Genomic DNA, 8,454 nt, shown 5'->3' with positions numbered 1-8,454 from the left:
ATATATATATATATATACACACAAAGGGGTGGGCTTTATTGTGTTGCGAAAGACGTGGTTGGAGGTCCAACCTTCATGGTTCTGTTACAGGACTTAGAAAAACAGAAGGACCGCTGAAATAAGTGTGTGAATCTAAAAGGGGAATATGTTCAATAAAGTCATGATTAGCTGATCCCCCTGTATTGTCTTTTACCAAAATTCAGCAACTTTTCAGTACAAGCTCGCGTGTATGTATGTATGTATGTATGTATTATGTATGTACTATGTATTCATGCAACATGATTACGAAAAAGTTAATTACGAAACGAAATCGTCTGTTTAGGTTTCAGCGCAGTGTGATACAACCAAGAACCACAAGGCTAGAAGGCGAACCGTGTACCCAAACAACTCTTTGTGTACCTTTCAGAAGATCGTAAATTTCTTGTTATTTCCTATACTAAGGGGTCAAGAGATTACTGACGTTTCGGGAGAAAACATTCGTCTGGGACAGAAAGACCAATATTTCATACATAAAAAGAGCCATAAAAAATTAAAAGAAAAAAAAAAGAAGAAATTTATGAGCTTCATTAAACAATTTTTAGCCAATGCAGACGACTGCCACTCTATTCGTCGTATATTGTGCGTATCTTTATATTTGTTATTCGTGATTTATAGACGTGTGAATACATTTTACATCTATAGACCATTTTGTACGGTACCTTGGCTGACTTTTCGAAATTAGTGTCCATTTTTCTACAGCAAATATTCCTAAGAAGAAAAAAAGAATATATAGGAAAAAATAAAGCACTAATGCCAAAAAATATATACATATATATCTCCAGATATTTTATTGGAATATAAAACCATTTCTTAACTTGTCTTACCAATTCCACTGACTGACAATATAGTATCTGAGATTCTCTTTCTTAATGTTTCATATTTCTTTAGACCGTAAAAGTTGTGGTAATAAACATTTACGCCATAAACGTTGAAGTAGCTGAAGTTTTTTCTTCTGCAACTTGCCATCAAATCAAATCTCTGATTTCGTCACACATACAGACACGTACCCTTGCAGATACACATAAAGACTAATACTACACGTATATCATACACCCTCACACACCACACACATACACACATATAAATATACATATGTATGTATATGTATATATATATATATATATATATATATATATATATATATATATATATATATATAAACTGAGTTAGCGGTTACAGCAACCGGCTATACTCGCATTTATGTATAGTCTGCATTCTGGTAATCTGATTAGAAACGGCTGTAAGATATATGTCATGCTTTCTATTCAGAAACAAGCTATAAATATGGTCCAAACGATGTGTGGCGTAATGTATGGTTTTCTCAATTTTCTAATTATATATACTTATATACAATCATATCTATCTATCTATCTATCTATCTATCTATCTATCTATCTATCTATCTATCTATCTATCTGTCTGTCTGTCTGTCTGTCTGTCTGTATATATTTATATGCCAATATATTCTGCTTTCCAGCAGATATGCAGGGTGTCAAATACTAACTTCGATGAGGGTTGTTGAACATATTACACAGAGATCTGACACGCAAGATATTCCTTCAATATTCATTTGAAATATAAATACATAAAATATTAATCAAAGTAGTTCAGGTTTCGTGCAAGCGTACAATCATCAGCGTGGAGAGTAGCTTGCAAACATGTTCGCTTGTATGTTCGTCTACAATTTATAAAACCGTTGTGATGCCTGATTGAAATTGAACGTTTTACGAAGAAATGCGAACAATAGAATTCAAATTCGGCGAACGTCATTCGCATTTAAAATGCTCGACCAATGTCAGGAGTTAATGTTTCGATACTATTTAGATACACATTACCATGTTTTCTTTTTTTATGGCAGTATGGTTGATAATACGTAATATTAAATTGCACTAATTAAATATATATATATATATATGTTGTGGATCAGATGCAAGTGGTTCGATATTCGGCAGCATTGTTTAACTAAGTCGGTAATTATGGTACTACGCAATTTTTCTAACAGCTGCAGTCAGTTGTGTTGTGTCACTAATATCACCAGTTAAAAAGTGTCTTGCATGTCATTGATACGACTTTTATTGCTGGATTTACAAAATGAGAAGAGGCATTTATACTCGGGATTCAATTCAAATCAACAGAAATATCCCTTTCTTTAAGGAGATTTCATTCTGGAAAACAAATTCGATTTGACATGTTAAGCAATAAATTCAAATTTCAAACATCGACCATCATTGGACTACACGGCGTGGAATACTGATTTACAATGACCAGTTTTATGTAAGGTGCAAAAGTGTTGCAAGTCTTGCATAATGATTTTATTTAAGACTCTTATGGCAAGCCCATAACTTTATATATCATGCGGTACTGACATCATAATGTTGAGAATTGACAAAGTTATGACGGGCAAAGAATGATAAAGAAACTATATTAATTGTTTCATTGAACTCCCAAGCATTGTAACATATTATTATGTATTATTATCACAGCATATATTGCACATTTAATATGTGGATGTGAAGAATTTCCGCTAGGCATCACAGTTTCCATGCATTAACAGAGCTGTTGCAATTCCATGGGTGGAAACCAGTTACTGACTCTACAGTTTTCACTCTTTTACAGACGGCTCGTCCTGACAGAACGTTGACATAAACCTTATTCTGTCTCTTCTCGCAGGGAATAATTAGCCGATGGCGATTGATGGTAAAATTCAACAAGAAAAGTAATAAAATAATTTGTTCTAATTCAATAGGCCAAAACTTGAAATACGTCACTTACACAATGATTTTATGGATTTTATTATTAATATTCAGCGACTATCTGCTTCAGATACCATAACTGGATGCCATAACTGTATAGGAAAAGAAATTCATTTCTTCTGCGAAATACAACTTATCAGGAGAAATGGAATAAAAAATAAAGGAAGACAGAAACGAATATGTCTTCATAAAAAACAAATCTGGGTCGTGTATAGTTACATCAAAGCCTGGATAACGCGGAATATATTGCTTGTCCAGACAGACAGACAGACACATACACACACACACACACGCACAGGACGAACAAATAGGTATACATCAATAGATAGATAGATAGATAGATAGATAGATAGATAGATAGATAGATAGATAGTCGTTTTGCGTGTATATATAGGAGGTTATATGCGTGTAATGTGTATTATATCTGTACGTATATCAGCGGAACGTAAATATATCGGCGAGAAAATGACAAGTATTCTCAATAAGTCCGTCTATATTCTCAATAAGTTCGTTAATTGGGTGAGATGGTAGAATAATTAGCACACCGGACAAACTGCTTAGTGATATTTCGTCCGCTTGTAGGTTCAAAATTCAAATTCCCTCGAAGTCGACTTTACCATTCTGCAGCGCTAAGCATGCCGTAGTTGATCCTTTGACAATGAACGGGTGTAGTAGTTATAATAGCATCGCGGTTCGGGTACCAACTTCTCGTTTTGGTTGAAGCGACTTATTCGTTGTCATCAGCCTACACAGAATCAGGGGGAACAGTCATCAGCTCTTTGATAGTCAGAACGACTATTTGCTCAGATACCGTAAGATTGAGATAGTTCGTCGATTTAATACAGGTTGCTACATTCATTTCTTTGATAATCATTGCAATCAGCATATGCTCACTGAAGCAATATTCAATCAGCGAAACGACATCAATATTTTAAACTTTCTTTAGAAGTTCATGCATCAAATTTTGTTGATAAGATCAAGACATGAATATAAACTATCCATTCTAAAGATACATAATTAATAGCATAAGTGAAAGAAGTCGGATTTATGAACCCTTCAGTCTTTAAACACCCTCCGTCACGTGCTGCTAGGTGTCATAATATAGTGACAAGGTGTCCAGATGCTGTCACGTATCCATATAGACTCTTAACCAGGCTATTTTAATGCAGAAAACCTGGAGTTTCCAACCAGAAACCAACAAAATAATTTATACCAATGTACTACGAGAAGAAAACAAAGAATTATAGACACGTGTGCATGAGAGAGTGTGTGTATGTGTGTGTGCGTGTGTGTGTACCTTATTTTGCGAAGAAATCTCTGTCGGTGTGTGCTGTGTGTATGTATATGTGTGTGTGCGCGCGCACGTATACGTGTGCGTATGTGTATGTGTGTCTGTGTGTATGCCTATGTTTGTATATGTGTGCACGTGCATGAGCGTAGGCGTATGTGTATGTGTGTATCCGTATGCGTGTATGTGTTGTGTGTATGTGTTGTGTGTGTGAGTGTGTGCATATGCGTGTGAGCGTGAGTTTTCTCACCTCTACAGAACAGGAGCCAATTTCTTACATCACTGTAACTTAAATGTTCTGCAATAAGTAATCCCACAGAACGTGCACCGAAACGAAATAAATAAATATTTCGTTACCTATTGCATTGGTTAAGTTCTTGCGAAACCGCTACTCCACGGTGATGTAAGCAAATCAATTCCAGCTATTAAGTGTTGACAAACCCTCACACACGCACCCACACACGCGCCCACACATACACGCATACGCACACACAGACATTGTTGCACAGCTTTTAGACCAGTGCCCTAGGGTGGCTGCAAATCTATAACTGAAATATTTAATACAACAAAGAGAACAATGCAGGAACTGGACACTGAGTGGCTTCCTGGAGTGCACTGCATTACAGACTTGTCTGTTACAAATCTATCGGTAAACATATTCTTCTATTACATGAAAGTTAACTTTCCAAGAGAGACATCTTCTAAATTTAATATGCCTCCATTCAAACAATTCTGGCCTAATTAAAGCTAGTTTGTAGACTGGAATATATATATATATATAAACACACACACACACATATATATATATATATATATATATATATATATATATATATATATATATATATATATATATACCTCGTTCAGATAATACCTCGTTCAGATAATACCTCGTTCAGAGACCTAACATTGCTTATATATATATATATATATATATATATATATATATATATATATATATATATATATATATATATATATATATATATATATATATATATATATATATATATATTGATAGAAAAGGTAAGACAACAAAAGTCGTAACTTTGTAGTTTCGATTTCTGGACCAACCGATGCATTGCGTACACGAGCAAAACATTTCATTTTACGTTGGTATATATATATATATAGCGAGAGAGAGGGAGAGAGAGAGAGAAATCTATATATACATATATGTATTTATGTAAATATGTGTGTGGATGTGTATGAACAGTTTGAAGTTGTTTGTATGAACGCTTGTGTATATATGAGTGTGAGACAGAGTGCCTCAGCAAATGGCTGAGAAGATAGTCAATAAAATGGTTCGTGAAGGAAAACACCATCGTGCCAAGTTTTTACCATATTCAATTATTAATTTTTTTGCTTATTTCTGGTCTAGTTATCATGATTCGTATGATTAATGTTCCACTTAATTTTACTCAAGTCGCCGGTTATGGGATTACCAAGCACAGAGCGTCGATGTTGTCGAATTGATTGTCTGAGCGGAATGGTTACTACCAGAGCTGGTGGTATGTACGGAATATGAGCTACAAGTGGAAGAGAGACGAATGCTTTTGGGAGGACCAACAAGCTCTGAATAGCAGAGTTTGCCTGGCTAAGAGTCTATACGGTTACGTGACAAAGTCTGTACCCCTTGATTCTATGTTATGACACCAACCACCATGTTACAGATGGCGTATGCAGACTCGAAGGTTCACAGAACTGACTTCGAATATTTCACATGCTCTATAAACTATGTGTCTTTAGAAGTGGATATTTTATATTCATGTACTGACGATGAACTTTAACTCAAGGTAGATTGAAATATTGGTTTCATACAGGTGAACGAACTTTGCTTCAGTAAACATATGCTGGTTGCAATAATATTGTACAAATGAATGTAGCAGCCTGTACCGAATTGACAAACTATTTCCCTCTTACGGTATCTGAGCAATTACCGTTCTATCACGGTAATTGCTTCCTCCCGGGCCTATGTAGACTGTCAACAATGAATCACCCGATAAACCAAAGTGTGAGGTTGTGTCTTGAAGTTTTGCTTTTTTATTTGCCATTATAGTGAACCATGTAGCTCTGCTAACATTCGGAAGAAGCAGTTAAGCAATTAGCTGGATACCACATGAATGTAGGACCGACACAGTTCTGTTCTCAGTATCACAATATATATTTATTTCATGTAGGAACATCCTTACGGAAAATGTTTTCAAAAGCCAAACAAACTAGCTAACCTACTCTTTCGAAGCTAACATGTTTCGCTGCATTAATCTACGGGTAAACCCACAACGTGAGTGCACTTAAGATCGATATTCACTGCTGCAATGATGCGCTTGTGTATGTACTAATATGCGCAGCTGGTTATATATGTCGGTATGTGTTTGCGTGTGGATATATGTCTATGCTTACCTATCCTACAGTTGGTGTAATATCTCAATGCAATACTGATTATAAACAAAGCCGTCTATAAATCCGATGTTGGTGTCTGCTGAAGCATTGAAGATATAAACGCAAAAGTAAAAATGTCCCACGCATTTACTACAGAAATCGGCATATTACGACGTCATAAGAGAAACGCATCAAAGTTTACAAACGAAATATCAATAATAAAGATAAAATATATTACTTTCCTTTAATTTTGTTTGTTGAAAAATTGAAAAATCAGATTGAAATTACTTCATAATACATTTTCGAAATGTGCAAAATGTCTTCTTTCACATGATTGAAATTTAGAGAAATCATTAGCTATTTACTCTATAAAATACATCTCTTTTTTTTTTCTCCAAAATAAAACTATATATATATATATATATATATATATATATGCGCATACATTTATATATAAATATATATGTGTATGTGTGTACATGTTTGTGAAACAGATCCGTGTGTTTTAATTTTATATTAGTTTTCATTGCATCGTCATTTCTCTCCCATTTCTAACAAAACTGTCCGATGAACGGGAACGTGAAACTCCGAGTAACAGTTTTTTGTTATATTTCTGCTGCTTTTAAATAAAGTATATTACTCTGCCTCTGGTATTTGAGTACTCTTTTTACCACCTTATTGCACATGTATGTACTTACTCCGGTATATATATATATATATATATATATATATATATATATATATATATATATATATATATATATATATATATATATATAAAGCAATTCTATATTTATATATATACACAAAGAAAACTAATTATATGTAGGTGTGTAAATACATATATACATTCACACACATATTTGTTTCACTTGTCATATTTGTAAGTTTGTATGTTTCGGTTATTTACCAAGGAATTGTCAATTGAATTATGAAATTATGGTAAACATTCGGCTGGTGCAGACTTTTTCTATCGATAAACATTTATTTTTCAAATTTGCTTCTTTCTTTTCGATTTTTTTACCTGCCGGTTTTTGTCTTCTTTCACTTTCTCTTTCACGAAACAGGTTTATCCAAATCTTTTACAACATCCAATAATAGAATTGATATTACTGTAAGGAATAAAGTTCGCACATGACCTCCACAACTATACAAAGACATATACACACACACTCAGACTACACACACACATATACACATGTATACGCATAAGTAAACTCTCATAGAAAACATGAAAAACAAATCTATAAATATATATATATTGTCTTTCTTATATACACCCAGACCAATCTGAATTTTTTTGACAATGAAAGTTCAGATACTTCAGCTTTATTTCCACTTTAATATGTTTCGCCAGAAGCTAACTTTCATAATGAGATGCGATCAGTTCTTTTGATTCTTTGAAATCACGTTGCGAATGTTTTGTCTCAGCTGGTCTGGTCGGTTAGGAGACTAACTAGTCAATGGCCGTTTACTTGCGGCCAATACACACTAGCCACATTACAGATATATCATACTAATAATATACATCTCACTAAGACTTCAAATACATATCGTGCAGCTGTCGGTGAAGGTATTTATTTTCTTGTCTCATGCCAACGCTGGAAATATCAGCACATATTTATGGTATAACAATCTGCATACTCTTTTACTTGTTTCACTATTTGACTGCGGCCATGCTGGGGTACCGCCTTAGTCGAACAAATCGACCCCAGTACTTCTTTGAAATAAAAATTAATTTTACATATGCATCGGAGAACTTGATCTACCTAATTACATGCTCTGGATGCAAACGGCAATATATTGGACACACAAAAAACAGCCTACGTCAGAGGATGGCAGTACACAAATCTCAAATTAGTACCCCGCAAAACAGGAAATACTTCCCAGCCAGCACGTCGACGAATGTGCTTAGAATATATTTCCCAAATTCATAACGTTTCCACTATGCAAATTCAAAGACAATGCTAGCCAAAATGAACGTATTTGCAA

The 8,454-nt window shown here is 34.3% G+C and overlaps 1 long non-coding RNA gene across 1 annotated transcript in view; it reads right to left on the bottom strand.

Annotated features, from left to right (window-relative positions):
- The window catches only part of LOC149132922 (uncharacterized), an 82,449-nt gene extending 75,811 nt beyond the window's left edge, over nucleotides 1-6,638 (bottom strand). The window contains exons 1-3 of the long non-coding RNA XR_016244121.1: nucleotides 6,484-6,638; nucleotides 2,812-2,884; nucleotides 699-747 (exon numbers count right to left, since the gene is read on the bottom strand). This is a non-coding gene — a long non-coding RNA (uncharacterized LOC149132922). The remainder of the gene's footprint in view (nucleotides 1-698; nucleotides 748-2,811; nucleotides 2,885-6,483) is intronic.
- Between the last annotated feature and the right edge of the window lie 1,816 nt (nucleotides 6,639-8,454).

This window comes from Octopus bimaculoides, chromosome 13, assembly GCF_046866305.1.
Source record: "Octopus bimaculoides isolate indiv1 chromosome 13, ASM4686630v1, whole genome shotgun sequence".
NCBI classification, from domain to species: Eukaryota; Metazoa; Mollusca; class Cephalopoda; order Octopoda; family Octopodidae; genus Octopus; species Octopus bimaculoides.
The sequence above is the reverse complement of the archived record's forward strand: the minus strand, read 5'-3'. Positions and strand labels throughout refer to the sequence as shown.